This window comes from Daktulosphaira vitifoliae, unplaced genomic scaffold, assembly GCF_025091365.1.
Source record: "Daktulosphaira vitifoliae isolate Bord-2020 unplaced genomic scaffold, ASM2509136v1 Scaffold_2, whole genome shotgun sequence".
NCBI classification, from domain to species: Eukaryota; Metazoa; Arthropoda; class Insecta; order Hemiptera; family Phylloxeridae; genus Daktulosphaira; species Daktulosphaira vitifoliae.
This window is the reverse complement of record NW_026099573.1, coordinates 1,549,245-1,562,328: the sequence shown is the minus strand read 5'-3', so window position 1 is coordinate 1,562,328 and position 13,084 is coordinate 1,549,245. Positions and strand designations below refer to the sequence as shown.

General features: G+C 36.8%; 1 protein-coding gene and 1 long non-coding RNA gene across 19 annotated transcripts in view; both read right to left on the bottom strand.

Moving 5' to 3' along the window:
* The window catches only part of LOC126899725 (plasma membrane calcium-transporting ATPase 1), a 42,178-nt gene extending 39,697 nt beyond the window's left edge, over nucleotides 1–2,481 (bottom strand). For 4 of the 7 annotated variants that reach the window (XM_050674845.1, XM_050674847.1, XM_050674844.1 and 1 more), the window contains exon 1: nucleotides 1,977–2,480. The gene's annotated coding sequence lies outside the window, so the exon portion shown is untranslated. Of the gene's footprint in view, nucleotides 1–1,976 lie in introns of all 7 variants that reach the window. The other 3 variants (XM_050674838.1, XM_050674842.1, XM_050674843.1) reach the window with 1 other exon arrangement.
* A 7,394-nt stretch (nucleotides 2,482–9,875) lies between these two features.
* LOC126898688 (uncharacterized) lies at nucleotides 9,876–11,211 on the bottom strand. Of its 12 annotated transcripts, none has more exons than XR_007702344.1 (3): nucleotides 11,038–11,211; nucleotides 10,239–10,977; nucleotides 9,876–9,950 (listed from the first exon to the last, which is right to left on the bottom strand). It is a non-coding gene; the product is annotated as an uncharacterized LOC126898688 (long non-coding RNA). The 12 variants fall into 12 exon arrangements; XR_007702348.1 differs by lacking the exon at nucleotides 9,876–9,950 and adding an exon at nucleotides 10,077–10,238 and having other exon boundaries at nucleotides 10,303–10,977; XR_007702346.1 differs by lacking the exon at nucleotides 9,876–9,950 and having other exon boundaries at nucleotides 10,077–10,302; nucleotides 10,363–10,977.
* Between the last annotated feature and the right edge of the window lie 1,873 nt (nucleotides 11,212–13,084).

Below are 13,084 nucleotides of genomic sequence, written 5' to 3'. Positions count from 1 at the left end.
TTTTAATTAATTTTTTTTAACGCTTTATAAGTCCATTAAGGGCCTAGCGGCTTCCCCCAAAGGAGGAAGTTTCTAAACCATTGATATTCCGGACGGTTGGTTAATCCGCGGCCAGTGAGAGGGATGGCGAGTCTAATTACTAAACTGATATCTCGTTCAGCAAATGAACCCGCCCGTGACCGAGTTTCGAACCCGAGGCAGTGCGCGTCAAGCACTGCCGCGTTACCGACTCGGCCACACCGTTCAATTTTTAATAAATGCATATAGTATTTTTATAACAGGGACTTTTTTTTGTAATATATTTATTTTATTTCCTGAAATATACTTTAAAAAAATGTATGATGACTAATAAAAAAAAATAGTTTTGACCCCCCCCTTATTTTATTAATTGGATGCCCATGAATTATCTTTTACATTTTTTTAGCTCATATAAAACATCTCAAACGGCACCACTTGTTATGAAAAATTTGATTGAAAGAATAGTTAAAAAAAACTAGTGGTACTGCCAGAGTCACTACTTATTGACATTATAATTAGCCCTTTGTGCAATAAAAACATTAGTGGTTTTATTAAATAAATCAATTGACTAATTAACACGAACGCGTGACAAGTAATATTAAATTATGAATGATAGTCTAATGAGAGGGGAATGAAAGCGAAACTTCTTAATAATTAATCTTTGCCCTTTACCCTTCGGTTTTTAACTGGACCGGCCAGGCTTATGAGAATGAATAGATTCGATTGAATTATAACTTTTCCTGGAACAAAATTGACAATAAAAATGAATTATTTTCTAACGTTTCTTACTGTCATCGCTGTTAACTACTATTATAATGCAATTACTATCACTATTTTATTTAACAATAACATTGATATTAACAAATGCATTTATTGTTAAGTCGCTGTATTCACCAAGGAAGCTAACCCGTATTTACATTAAAAATACATCTCTAAAGTAAAACTATCCATCGATAAAACTAAAATACTCTTAACATTCATTATCCAGGGAAACATTAAAATAATTAAACCCAAAAAGTTTTATCTCAATTACAATTTAATCTACTATATCAATAATTAAGTTATAGATATTTTATACTTAGTTTAAAAAGTTAATTTATGTGTTATGTATTAAATTGAGATAACTTGTCATCTATATGCTATTTATTTTTTCATACATACGAGTATTGTTAATTTTTTCAATAGTTTAATACCATTTTGTTTAACCAATTTTAATTTTAATGGTAACACTCAATTTCGAGGGTGTAGCCACAATAATATGAAAAAAATTATGGCTGTGACGATTATGTACCAAGGAGTTTACAATACTATAGCCGTGGCTAAGATAAAAATAACAATTTCCGTCGGGTTATTTTCGTAAGCCTTTCCCACACCGGTTGACCGCCAACTTTTTAAACTGCCGCCGGAGGCCGGATAATATCGTTTTGCTTGCGTCCCACCATTCCTGGGAAGTGATATCTTTCACACTCGCTTATGTTAACATTGCATCGGGGTAAAGCTAATCAAATTAGTATCTTTGGTGTTTACGGGGAAAAACTCGAGAGCTCGTTTGACCTCATCGTTTAAATGCACTAATCGTCATCGGTGGCAATGGTATATTGGCGGCCGTGGCCAAATGTACATTATACGTGCTCTGTGGTGTCTGTCTCTAAATTTAGAGACGACAGCATCGTCGCTGGCTGGACTGGTGCGAGCCCCTTGGCCACAACTAAAAATAGCTGTCAGGCGGCAACAGACTTGAGTAATGAAGCAAAAATTTAAATACACTATGATAATATTGATAGTAATAATGACAACTTACAATAATAATGATAGTGTTATTATTACAAATATAACAAATATTTAAAACTTATAGGTTAACGACGGAATGTTTTAGAAAACAAGCAATTTAGAAGTTATTAAAATAAAAACAATTGATATGCTACATAAATCGTTAATTTAAATAATTTTTTACTTACTTTTAGATGGATGGCTTGAAAAAATACTAGCAAGTACTAGGCGTGCGCTAGGTAGGCAGTTAGGTCACCGGCGTGGTGTGGCCAATCGATAATGGGTGGTCGTTTGCAAAGGCGGGTGGTTCCTTCTGGGTTCACCGTCGTAGATCCATATAGAAGGATTTGCACGCGACCGGTCAATTTTATTTAATTGTTCTTGTACTCTTAACGAAATAAACAACAGTTAAAATTACAGCTAAGACTGCAACGTTGATTCATGTGAAGAGTAATCACATTTTAAAAATATCGTGTCAACTTTTTATGAATCGATGATTGATTAAAAATATTTTCCTGTTAATACCAAAATAAAAAAACCAACGGAAATTACTCAAACCGTACTCGCCATGGTCGCTAAAACGGGACACTCACTCGCGAACGATCAGTAGCAATAACAGCAAAGCCACACGCACGCGGTCACAAGAGTACCCAAGTCTGGAGGAGACGCCGCTCGCTCGCTCACTCAGCTATTCGGTCACAAACCGCTGCCGAATTCGCGCTCACGCACGCCCTTCCAATACACAACAATACAAAAAACATGTGTGCGTGTGTGTGTGTGTGTGCGAGTAAAGGTATCTCTATAATATATTCTTGTAAATGTGTGTGGCGCGCGCGCGCCAGCTACTTACAGCAAGAGAAACAGAGAGGGTTATCTATGTTCAAATACGGGTGGAAGAGAAAAAGAAAATAGCCCGAGATGGGACGTGTACGAGTTTAACGACTGCGGCGTTACGCTACGGTAAGCGACTTACGACCAGGCGCGTTGGCGCATCGGTCCCACAGCCGCGCCTTAAAATCGAACATTGTAAAACTGCAAGACCGATGTCTCACCCGCTTTGACTGTTGGAGCTAAACGTCCTTGTTGGCCAATAACACTAGTACAGCTAAAATTGATAAACATATTTGTTTAGTTAGGGTATCTTAAATTATCAAAATAAATAGATCTTTAATTAAACCACGAGAAAAAGTTCTAGTTTTGCCCTTAAAAAAAAATAAAACACCAGACTTAAATTAAATAACGCTTTAAGAAATTATTTTAAATAACAGCTATTACGGATGGTTCAACGCAGTGGCGTATCCAGGAGTTTAGTGTTGTGGGTCAACTTTCAATTTATAGTTAAATACGTTTATATTAATATTTTTATTTATTTTACTTCTATAGAAAGATATTTTTAGTCTTCTTCTTCTTCTTCCTTGCCTTAATCACAACTACTTGGGGTCGGCCACCCTTATTCTAAACTTACACTTGACACGATCTCCCACATCATCTACGCACACGTAACCCTTTTTCATATCGCATTCAATAACATCCCTCCATCTCTTTTTTGGTCTTCCTCTACCTCCTCTTCCTTCAACATTCATTTTTATAACTGATAGAAATGATATTTCTATATTATAGAATAAATATTATTAATTTGCTACCTCACTATGGAACATCAAGAGCCATTAACATATCAAAACATATCTATTAAAAGTAGAATAATTTGAACTTTTATTTATGAACAGGGTTATGCTCAAAACAAATTCCTTTAAACCAATTGACCAAATAAAAGAAATGATTCCTTCGTTGTATAAACTTTTATGATTGTTCTTTAAATCATAAAAATAAAAAACAAAATAGCTTATCAGGAATTTATTAAATATATTTTAGGTGATTTTTATCTATTATACTCAAAATGTTATTATAGTATTTCTATTCAGTTATATACACTTAGGGTAATTTTTTTTTATAAATTTGTAAACTTATAATTTGTTAATTATCGTTTAATACCAAATTATTTTGAAAACAGTCCCTGCTGGGTATCAATTACAGTTCTCAACGTACAACTTAGTTCAAGTTTAGAGGCGTTGTTAATATAATAGGAGATGTAGGTTATGTCTTTTAAAATAAAAGTGATATACGATCATAGCAATAAAGAAAATTGAACAATGTGTAATTAGAGCCAGTCAAGAGCGTTCTCGCGAACGGTGGAGGATATGAATTGATGCCTCGTGTCAAAAATAATTACTTAGTGAAAATGTAATTTTATAAGGAGTAGTAAAAAGTTTCTCATGTATACCCTGACGATAACATCTTGAGCATGCTCCTGGAACTGGTACTACAAAAATGGCCATTTAATAATATGGTATCTAATATGGATCCATTGAAGGAAATTAGTGGTGGTATGAGTATCTTAACCAAAATGTTTACTATATACTCGCCTATGTACGTACAGATAAGTATAAATCTTTCCTATCGCAGATCTTCTATCCTTTTAAATAAAAGTCTAAAACAATTACAAAATTGACACATATTTAAATGAAAATTTACAAGCCTTAATTTACGTACTACCCTTTTTAGCTTTGATGCGAAGCAGAGAAAGTATTAATTTTACTATTTGATGTTTTTTTTTCTGTCGCCACTTATTTTCAGCTCTCACTTAACCGATTTCTTTTAAAATTTCGGACTTTATTTTGTCTTCACGGTGAAGATAGATACCGTATGCTATTTTTGTGTTAAAATTCTCAATTTTATAAGTTACATTTTTAACTTTATATTTCTATAACTTTTTGAAAAATGTATTTCATTAGAAATTTCATTAGTCATTAGACTTTCCTTTAACTCGAACCATTTCCCTTTATCCGAGGGGGAGGGGGGCAATACTCAAAAATGCATATAGAAAAAAGAACTTATTTAACTTAATTTTCAAAGATTTTTCGGAATTATTAATACTTATATATATACATTCAATTAAAGCTTATGTAATATACTTTAATATGAAAAACAAAACCCCAGCACGGGGGGCCGAGGCACAGTGATGACGTGTCATAGTTGGATCAAGTATAATGATATCTGACAGTGATTAAAATCACTATCATAAAAAACGCTTCGATGCAAATCTGTAGATAGTGTTAATTTAAAAAAAAAAATTTGTCAAAAAAGTAGGTCAAGTGAGAGCTGAGAAAATAAATAATAGCTAAAAAAAACCACATAGTAAAATAATATTAATATGAATTTCTTCTCACGAGAGGAGACTACAGTATTGGTATCCATGATATTTATTGAAGTTATTGAATCTAAATGAAATAAAAATCCAATGAATTAAACATTTTTTCTAACTCTAAAAGAATTCAGAAAAAATTCAGTGCAACAGTGTTACCGTCTCAGAAATCGTACCTCGCATTCGTCACTTAATAAAAATGGAAATTTAGCTAGTTCAAATTTTAAAGTTATTTTTCTCGACTTCAATGAAACAAAATAATTTAAATATGTTTAACTTTTTATACTATTTCAATTAGATTGATATAATATTTATGAAAATCAGCGTAATCCCCTTATAATAAAATAAAATGAAAAACCAAGAATTTAAACACAAAAATACCATATTTTTGAATATGGTAGCTATTTTCACCATGAAGACAAAATAAAGTCCGAAATTTTTTTTTTTTAATATTAAAGTATATTACATAAGCTTTAATTTAAGATATATTTAAAAGTGTCATACTTTCCGAAACACTTTCAAAAGTTAAGTTGAAAAATTTCTACTTTCTATATGCATTTTTATGTTTTGAACCTCCCTTGTATTAAGGAAAATAGTCCGATTTAAAAAAAATGTCGGATGAAGTAGTTATATAAATAATATTTCATATAAAGAAATTGTATTGATCCATACATTTTTCAAAAAGTTATAACATTTTAAAGTTAAAAATGTAAAATATAAAATCGAAAATTTTAACACAAAAATAGCATACGGTAGGTATTTTCATCGTAAAGACAAAATAAAGTCCGAAATTTTTTTTCTCCGTAATAAAGTATATTACACTAGCTTTAATTTAAGATATATATAAAAGTGTCAGTATTTCCAATCACTTTCAAAAGTTAAGTGTAAAAGTAAATTTTGTGTGAAAAAGTTGTCATTTTAAATCTCTCTTGTGGGCAGTTAAAGGGTCAGATTTATAAAAAAATATACCAAACGAAAGGTAGTGATATCATGCATTTATAAATAAAAAATTATATTGATTTGATTATTTTTGAAAAGTTATGACAGTTTAAAGAAAAAATATTGAAAAAATGTCGAAAATTAGCGATTTTTAAATTTGTAACTTTTTAGAGGTTTTCTCCATTTACGGGGAACGAAGGAAATTTTTTCAATTTTTGAGGGTAATGTCTTCGACTATATACAATTTGTGATCTTTTGACCTATCATTGAAAGAAATCGGTTCGGTGAGAGATAAGAAAAAGTGGTAACAGACAACAAAAAAAAACACAACATAGTAAAACCAATACCTTCTCTGTTTTTTTTTTCAAAATAAATTATATTATATAAGCTTCATTTAAGGTATACATAAAAGTGTCAGTATATTTTCGACTAGATACAATTTTGTAATCTTTTTTTTTAAATATAATTATAATATAAGATCTTTTTGGGAACTTAGAAATTATTTTATTTTTATTTTTTTTTTTAACCAAAAAGATAAATATAATTTATTCTACATCATATTAAAGCTAATACTATGTACTTTATGATAAAAAAAATAATGACTATTAGAAATTTCGATTTCTTTTAGTTATTAAAATCAAAAATTATTCAATTTTCGGTGAAAATTTCCAATTTTACGAATCAAAGAAACATCTACATCGTTCATAACAAATTAAAATTATAGCTTATTTAATGTACTATATAATTAAAAAAAGAAAAACGTTCCGATAACTTGTGTTTTATTAGTAATCTATTTATAAAGTCGAAAATCATGTAATTTTAAGTGCACGCAATAAATTTATTTTAATTAGATTTAAATATGTATCGAAGCATTTTACTACAATGATTTTAAAATTGTCTTATATCAATCAATATCAATCTAAAAACCCCTCGATTACACTTGATCTCTACTGTATTTTGTTACATTTTAAAATATTTAGTCTGATAAATATGTTAAAAAATTATGTTATTTAGAAATAATCAATATATATTGGTTTTTAATTTCTTAAAATTTGATTTTCCGAACTTATTTTAAGTTTTAACATTGATAGCTTGAAATAGATACAAATTGTAAAATATAATTTGTATTTTTTTTTGTATCATTAAGCAATATTGGTTCAGTAGGAGTAGAATATTTATGTAAATAGCAAAAAAACGAGGAATAGTAAAATAAATATTTTTTCAGTTAATAAAATATAAAACGATAGTTACCTTGATAGTTTTTTTTAATGTTAATTTTTTATTTCAACTTTTAACCAATCGAAATTTTTTAACAATACGTAAAAGTGATAAATAGTATTTATTTAAAGACACCTACTTCAAATGGATACATACATTTAAATTATATACCTAGTATAAAATATTTGTATATAAAGTTTTCTTTCTTCTATCTTAAAATCAGGTAGCCTAATTTCAAAACTCAGTGAATTGCCTAAAATGTTTAAAAAACTTGTATGTGTCAAATTTACATATACCGGTAATAGTAGTCTATAATAAATTTATTTGTAGTCAGCAACACGAATTTATGAACTATAAGTCTAAGTTAACAAAACTTTTAATTTAAGTTGATTCTATTTACACATATTTGAAAAAGCCTTGATTCGAAAAATCCTGAACTGATACATGAGTATTAGCTCAGAAACTGATAGTATAAAATTGCAAAGTGACTACAATAGTTTTAAAATAATTATGATGTTCTTTAAATGATATCACAATAAATGCACTATAATTACGTTTTATCGAAGTCGAAATTAAGTATTACAATCGGTAAAATATGTTTTTTTTGTCTCATTTATCATTTAATTACCATATAGAAACTACAAGAAAACTTAAAGTGATGGGTTTATCAGACGAAACTGTTTCAATTTTGAAATTTTGTTTATACGAATATTTTATATATCGCTAGTGCGATCAGTTTTGGATTAACGCTCTAAAATCCTCATAAGAAAGGTCTAATATATGATTTAAATCGTGTGCCAAACTATTTTTTAAGACTAGTTTCTTTTACATTTAAATTACCTAAAAAAAATTATATTATTAACGACACTAATTTTACTTATTTGAGTATTACAGAAAAATAAATAATGTAAACTATATTTACAAACTGCTTCGATCTTGTTAATTTATTTCTATTACTTATTTTCGTCTATAATTGCTGTAATAATCCTTTTTTTTTAATTCACTACTATCTTTAGTGCTACAGTTACTATGAGCCGATTAATCATATGTTAATGACATGTAATAAAATAATGTTTTTTATTTTTTTGATGATCAACTATCCAGATTATGATTAAAATTTACTTGGGAAATTACTAATCTTTTACTTGTTCCCTTAGATTTTGTTCAGCATTTTACATAGCAACATATTATCTTCAATGCAAGAACAACTAACAGTCAAAAGTTTTAATTGTACAATCATTTTCGTAGTTTGATTCCTATGAAAACACATCGTTATGCGCAACGAAAAAAATCTACTTTAAGATTATAAGGTATTTTACTCTTCTTATATTAACTTTAATCATAACATCGAATTGGAATTAAACTACTTAGAAAATTGATAAACATATAGGTGCTATCAGAGAAAAAATTTAATTTTTGATCACCTGAGAAGTATTTAAAAGTGAGTTACTACCTTATTCGTTGTGCATATTAACATGGAGTATCAAGTTTCACATAAAAATTATAGAAGCAAATATTAATGTGCTTTAAAGACTAAGATTGTGCTAACTGATAACCATATAATAAATTTATCATCTTATATTTTACGAATATAATTTATAATTTAAAAATAAATATCAAAATCAAATTCTATGTAATAGCTAATTTTTATCAATGCTTGAAATAAATTAAAATTAATAATCAAATTTCGATTTTACTTATCAATATTTCAAAGATGTCCATAATGGGACCAATTCTATGTTTTGTACATGACATCTAAAAATTAAATTGATACTGAAAGTACTATGTATTTATTGACATATTTCAGAAAGTCTTTTTTTTTTTTTTTTTCCACCGCCGGCATGCTGTGGACCGCCCTGGAACTACCGCGAGGTATTGCTTCAGGGCGGCCCACGCCGTCTAAAATTCACACCACCACGCTGTGAATCAGCCCGAAATTAATCAAGAGCTGATTCACAACGTTGTGTGGCCTCCCCCGTTGGCCGGATCCCAAAAGGCGGGATCCGTTGCCCGGGTTGCACCACGTGGAGGTCGGGGCAGGACTTCGCGAGGGTTGGGCAAAATAACTCACAAAACATACAAGACACATAAAAAACACAGACACATAAAAATATGCACCTACGGCGCCAGTCTAGCCGACGCCGCAGGTACCCCTATCCGGGGCAGTCTCTGCCTCAGACGTTCGGCCTCCTCTTTTTGGCTCATCACCGATTTGGCGAATGCCTGAACCAGAGACCACCCCTCCTGGCTTCTCAGCATTAGGTCCACCATGGACCCCACACCCAACGCGGACCCCGAGCGGGATTCCAACTCCTCCCGCTCGCTGGTCCACGCTTCACACCGGAAGAGCGTATGCAGAGCATTGTCCGCTTTTCCCGGGCTATCTCGACAGTGATCGCACGTCGGCGCGGCTGCCTTCCGAATACCGTGAAGGTATTCGTTGAAACAGCCCTGACCGGAGATCACCTGGGTTAGACGTGTGATGGTGTCACGTTTTCATAATCGTGAGAATTATTTTAATAAAATACAGACAGCACATCCGCTGCCTGAGACTGGTGAATTAACAAATAATATTTATTGCCAAATCGGCAATAAGTGTAATTATTATAAAAACCCAATAGACCTGACCATCGTGGTCAGTCGACTCCAGTGCCTTGTGTCATTCATCAGTCTCAGTACTCGGTTGTCGCTGTCCGGCTTACTGTCTAAAGTAAAGTCTTTGTTTAGNTCGGTTGTCGCTGTCCGGCTTACTGTTTAAAGTAAAGTCTTTGTTTATTCCTTTTCTAACCTATATACTCTTTTCCTCGACATTTTAGAGTACTTGTGTCTTGCACTTCGTCTGCACCTCGTACTTCATTGTCCTCTCCTATACCCCAAGTATTTGTGTCTTGCACTTCGTCTGCACCTCGTACTCTGTTATCTTTCCTCACCTGGTACGCCCAGTATTTGTGTCTTGCACTTCGTCTGCACCTTATACTCGGCTACCCCGTTCTCTCTCTGAAGTACTTGTGTCTTGCACTTCGTCTGCACCTCGTACTTCATTATCCTCTCCTAATAACTAAAGTACTTGTGTCTTGCACTTCGTCTGCACCTCGTACTTTGTTATACTCCTTATCTGGTACGCCCAGTATTTGTGTCTTGCACTTCGTCTGCACCTTATACTCGGCTACCCCGTTCTCTCTTTGAAGTACTTGTGTCTTGCACTTCGTCTGCACCTCGTACTTCATTATCCTCTCCTAATAACTAAAGTACTTGTGTCTTGCACTTCGTCTGCACCTCGTACTTTGTTATACTCCTTATCTGGTACGCCCAGTATTTGTGTCTTGCACTTCGTCTGCACCTTATACTCGGCTACCCCGTTCTCTCTTTGAAGTACTTGTGTCTTGCACTTCGTCTGCACCTCGTACTTCATTATCCTCTCCTAATAACTAAAGTACTTGTGTCTTGCACTTCGTCTGCACCTCGTACTTTGTTATACTCCTTATCTGGTACGCCCAGTATTTGTGTCTTGCACTTCGTCTGCACCTTATACTCGGCTACCCCGTTCTCTCTTTGAAGTACTTGTGTCTTGCACTTCGTCTGCACCTCGTACTTCATTATCCTCTCCTAATAACTAAAGTACTTGTGTCTTGCACTTCGTCTGCACCTCGTGCTTTGTTATACTCCTTATCTGGTACGCCCAGTATTTGTGTCTTGCACTTCGTCTGCACCTTATACTCGGCTACCCCGTTCTCTCTTTGGAGTACTTGTGTCTTGCACTTCGTCTGCACCTCGTACTTCATTGTCCTCTCCTATACCCCAAGTATTTGTGTCTTGCACTTCGTCTGCACCTCATACTTTGGGCTCCTTTTGCGTACACCTAGTATTTGTGTCTTGCACTTCGTCTGCACCTCATACCTAGGTGTTACTCTTATTCTCCCTTCCTATAACAACAGCCTTTCGACACCCACAGCTAACCCGGAGTGTCAGCCGAGCACGGTGACTGCTGTACGACAACACGCACGTGAATACCTAGACAGCAGGCACCACCTCCTCATATTCATCTTCGTACACATAGTTTCAACATTTACCTAATATCATTTTCCCTTTTACTTTTTACTGTGTTACGACAGACGGTATGTCATTTCCCCGTGAGTCCGGCCAATCCATCTGTCGAGCCGGCTGGGTCCGATGAGGGACCTCGTCTACGCTCCCCCGGATTCCTCGTCGGCCAGTCGTTGGCGCCAACTGGACACGGTTACGCTCCGGAGCTGCAGCCGGTCCTCCGCGCGAAACGGTTGACCGGTGTTCTTCCGGAGCTCATATCCGTTGGTGCGTTCGACGGCCAACAAGTCCGCGGGCGGCAGATCCTGGCCGCCACTCCGGATACGGTGCGGTATGCGCACACCGTCCGGAGAGCGGCCCTTCTCTGGACCCGGTTCAGCGCTTCTGCGTTCTTGGGCGAGTACTCCAGTAACCCGCCCAGATTGGGGAGCCGTAAAGGAGGACCGAATGAATAACGCTGACTAACAGTCGGCGTCGATGTTCCCTCGGTCCCCCGATATTCGGCATTTGTCCCGCCAGGCGGTCCATGACCTTCTGAGCCCGCTGGGCCGCACGTTCAATGTGCGGCCCGAACATCAACCTGTCGTCGATGAGCAGGTCCAGATAGCTCATGGTCCGCTTCAGCGGGACATCAGTCCCCAGTACGGTGAGCCTCGGAGGAACGTATTTGTACTTTCGCGTGAACAAAACTGCTTCGGTTTTTTCCAACGCTAGGCACAAGCCGGTCCCCTCCTGCTGGATCCACTCAGTGACGGCGCTCAACGCACCGTTTGCCCGGATACCAGCTTCCTCCGCCAAAGTGCCTTCCGCCACCACGAGCGTGTCGTCCGCGTAGCAGATGACACGTGTTCCCCATAGCAGCGGAACGCCGAACACCGCGTTGTATGCAATGTTCCACAGCAAGGGCCCAAGAACCGAACCTTGCGGGACTCCTCCCGTTACGGTTTTGGTTCTGGGCCCTGCGGCACTCGCATACTCGATGACCCGGTCGCTGAAGTACGACCGGATCATTCGGCGGAGGTACGGAGGCACCCGGCACGCTTCCAACGCTCCTAGGATGTGTGACCATCGCGCGGAGTTGAAAGCGTTCCGGATGTCCAGGCTCACCGCAACGCAGAAGCCCGGTCTGTTCTCGTCCCTGACGGCCAGCTGCTGGAACAGGGAGGCCGCGTCGTCCGTCCACCTTCCTTTCTTAAACCCGAACTGGCCGTCCGCCAGCCCACCGACCGTCGTCAGGTGGTGCTCTATGCGGGTGGCCAACAGCCGCTCGAGGATTTTCCCCACGTCGTCCAGCATGCAAAGAGGCCGGTACGACGAGGGGACACCCTCGGGCTTGTCGCCTTTCCGCAAGAGTACCAACCTCGCCCTCTTCCATCGGGACGGGATTTCACCCTCACGGAGACACACGTTTAATACCGTGTCTAACCACTGCGGTGCGAGGACGTGGACGAGACCCCACACCCGGTTCGGTATTCTGTCCGGACCGGGCGCGGTGTTTCTTCCACGAACTCTCGCTACCGCAGCGGATATCTTCTCTCGGGTGAAACCCCCGACGGTCGCGTCGTCTCCGACGGACGGCCAGTCACCCAGAGGTGGTAGAGGCGGATGAGTCGAGAACAGCGCGTGGACCGTCTGTTCCAACGTTTCCGCCTCCAGTTGCCCCGAAGTCGGTGGGTCGCGCAGCTTGCGCATCACGACCTTATAGGGTTTTCCCCAAGGGTCGTGATCCACCGACTTCACGAGGTCGGGTCAGCAACGCGCTTTGCTACGCCTGATGGCGAGCTTCAGCTGTTTCCGGGCCTCCCTCAGCAACTCCCTGGGATCGGGTTCCTCAGGGTCCGCCTGCCCACTCTTGTTGGACCGCGTCAGGGCTCTCCTTGCCCTGACGCAGTC